Source organism: Cibotium barometz, chromosome 45, assembly GCF_041138505.1.
Source record: "Cibotium barometz isolate CiBa-2024 chromosome 45, ASM4113850v1, whole genome shotgun sequence".
Taxonomy (NCBI): domain Eukaryota; kingdom Viridiplantae; phylum Streptophyta; class Polypodiopsida; order Cyatheales; family Cibotiaceae; genus Cibotium; species Cibotium barometz.
The window spans coordinates 30,646,957-30,650,601 of NC_141090.1; the positions used below are offsets into that span (position 1 = coordinate 30,646,957).

The 3,645-nt window shown below is 40.2% G+C and overlaps 1 pseudogene; it reads left to right on the forward strand.

Annotated features, from left to right (window-relative positions):
* Positions 1 to 2,698: 2,698 nt before the first annotated feature.
* LOC147612638 (uncharacterized) lies at positions 2,699 to 3,228 on the forward strand (annotated as a pseudogene).
* The last annotated feature ends 417 nt before the right edge of the window (positions 3,229 to 3,645 follow it).

The following is a 3,645-nucleotide window of genomic DNA, read 5'->3' on the forward strand; positions in this document are numbered from 1 at the left end:
ATTCTACTTGCATAGAACCTCTGTTTTCTTTTAAAGGGCTGTTTTACGCCAGAACGCTGGAGGAAGCATTTGGTATGTGATTGTTGTTTCATTGCTACAGCTGCTTCCCTTCGCTCCTCTTCACAGCATGGTCTACTCAGGTCTATCTCTGTCTCCTATTGGGGCTGCTACTCAATTTTATTCAAAACATCCACTCCTCACTCACAATCTCTTCTCCAACGCTCTGTTCCAATCAGCCCATGTCCAATAGTACAGTACTACAGCCACTGCCTTTTCAAATGTAGAACCTTCCTCCACCTGGTCCAGAATGCGCATCCTCCATGATGAGGGGAACCTCATGAGGGTTGACACGTCTCCTCAGCACTTTATCCTTGCCCATCTTGTACAACTGTTTGTGGCAACAATGAGTTGATAAGGCCTACTCTTAAGTAAAAGCCTCCTCTTTTCCTTGGCATCAACATTATGGGGAAACCTAGTTATGCTCAACAACATCACAATGTCCTCATACCAAGTAGGGGTGGCATCCATTGCAAACAACTTGCTGTTGTTCGGGAGATCATCACAAATTCCATCTTTAGAGGCTACCTCCCCACTTGGGATTCTAGACAGATGATTAGAATGACATGGTCCTTCCCTGGGTGGTGGACCATAATCTCAAAGTCAAATTCTTGAAAGAGAAGGAGTCGTCTCCAGATCCTGCCGGCCACCTGTGCTTTATTTAACAAATACTTCAATTCTTGATGGTCCGTGATCACCACAAAGGGATGCGCTAATAAATAATTTCTGAAATGAGTACACTATGGCCATACCCTCCCACTTTGTGGTGGAGTAGTCTCTATCGGCCCGATTGAGTTGCTTGCTTGTATAGTGGATAGGCTTATCCATCTTCAGTTCTATATCTGGCTGGCATTGCTCCTTCTGATATTGCACTGGCATCCGTGTGCACATGGAGGATTAATTCCCAATTTGGGGTAATGAGTACCGGAGCATGCACCAGTATGTGCTTGAGAAAAGTGAAGGTTCTCTCTTGATCCGAGCCCTAATGGAAGGGAACATCCAAGTGGAGCAAGCGGTTGAGTGGAAAACATATATCTGAAGCGGCGTTGGTAGCCTGTATGCCCAAGCAGTTCTTGCATCCCTTTAGGATTGGATAGAGGGCATAATCTAAGGGCATAATCTAAGAATAACAATGATCTTGTCGGATCTAGAGAAAGAGCACCATTACCCACAAGGAAGTGGCAATTGAAGGGGTTAAGGCAAAGATCCGACACCTTGTTAACAATCCTAATATGGGATTGATCATGGTGATAGACACAAGATTAAGCATAAGATTAAGGTGGGTTATACCACACTAAAAACTCCATGACTAGAGAGAGAGATTGCACACTCAACACAACATCTCTATTGCATTCACAACAATGAACCATACAATCATATAGGCCTACTAGCCTTATCCCACTTTACACATCATCATCCATGTGGCACTCCCTTTTCGACTCTTTTGGTCAACACTCACACACCATACAATATCACATGTGGCATTCTTATCTTACCACAATATCTTGTACCTCTAGGGTACGTTCCCACATACTCAACCAAAGAACCCATTCATTTTACATTGCACATTTCAACACCCCTCCTCAATGTAAACTTGGGTGTGTGCATACAATCTCTCCAATCAATTTAAGCAACTCACCTCTCACCCCAATCAATTTGGCATTACCAATCTCAACACTCCCCCTAAATGCAAATTGGAGTGTTCAACAAGTGTGTGCGCATGTGCCTAGCCAACTAGACACGAAGTCCATTTTGAGCTAACTCACTCACAGTGGCACCACTGAGTCCAATTTGAACATAAATGTTGGGTGGAAGCATGAATATGTGTACAAAAAAGCTGTGTCCCGGAAAATTTTATTTGGGTAGTGAACTAGCTCTTTGAAAGGTGTAAAGCTAGATTTCAAGAAATCCATTTTACTCTAAAAAAAGGCCTCACAATTCTGACTTTTAGGTTTTACAATTCAAACCTTCATGATTCCCTTCTCCCACGTTGTGGGCTGGGACTTTATTCAAACTTTTACATTTTACAATTCATGATTCCCATCTCCCACGTCGTGGAGTGGACTTTCTTTCTATTTCTCTCTCTCTCTCATGCTCATGTGCCTACACACAAACAAAGCTTGCATTTCTCTCTCTCTCTCTCTCTCTCCCGCACACACAAACACACACACATGACTAAATACTCTCTTTCTCTATATGTCTATCTGTTTGTTTGTCTGTCTCCCTCCCTCCCTCCCCCCTCTCTCTTCCCCTCCCTCCCACACACACACAGACGATTGAATACTCTCTTTCTCTGTCCGACTGAATACATAAAAGAGAAACATGTGGAACTACAAGAGTTGGAAGAGGTTGAAACTTTGCAGGTTTGAACACTGATCTCTCTATCTCTCTCTCTCTTTCGATGCAATGCAAAAGTGGGGATTTTACATAAGTTTATATGTTACAAGTTAATGCACTCCCATCCCAAGAACGTAAGTTCATTAGGGAATATGAAGAACAACACAAAAGAAAACAAAGAGCTAGAAACAAAAGAAAAGAAGAGGAAGCAAAAAACTAGGACCATGTAGAGGCCGTTGATGGCAAAAGAAGAGCAAAAATTTCCAAAGAGATTTTGTGGTATTTTCATCGGTGAACAAATGGAATGGACATGGCCACTAAGAAATACATCTTCAATCAGCTAATCCTTCATCCGTCCACCATTAAAAGATTTGCAAGACACAGCTCCAAGGAACTAGAATGATGTTCAAACAGCGCTCATAGTAAATATTCGCAACATGCTCCAAATTTTGAAGAAGCCACAGTCTAGAGATGAAATATTCCTCAAAAGGTCTGCCATTATGATGCTCTTAAATTTAAAAGAATCAGAGGAGTCAGCTGGCCTCAAACTCACTGATGTCTCTAAGCTATTATCTTGATAGAAGAAGCTTTTATGTGGCAAAATATCGACTGGAACTTGAAAATGACAGCTCCATGTTGTCTTTCTCCACATGTCATAGGAAACAACCAAGAAGCTGCATACCTAATGAAGTAAAGGAGCTGGTAGTCATTTTTTAGACAGCTGAGACTCTTGTGTCCCCTAACAAAAAAGACATATGTCGAAAAAGAATTGGTCGAAAGAACTACATCGAGCACCCAATTCTCTACCAGATGTATCACAAGTATGCCCAATAGTTGTTTAATAACTATGCATCTAATATTTAACTAATAGCTTTCTCATAGTTGTATATATTTGAAGCCTATCTAATAGGTAACTAGCTATGCTAGTTAATAGATAGACAGTAGCTACTTAACATTTAAAGTGTGTAGCTAACTAAGACTTGATTAATACATGCTCACCTAACATATATGTAATAGTTATCTAATAGCTGTATATCTTTTAGATATCTAATAAATAACTAGCTATTTAGTAGATATGAATATAATAGTAGCAACCTTATTTCAATTATAGTTGTGCACTTAATTTATACCTGATAGCTATCCAATACCTAAATATAGCTAGTAGCTATTTATTAGATGTTGTGTAACTAATTAATAGATGTGCCTCTAATAGCTAATTAATAGATGTTGTGTAACTAATTAATAGATGTG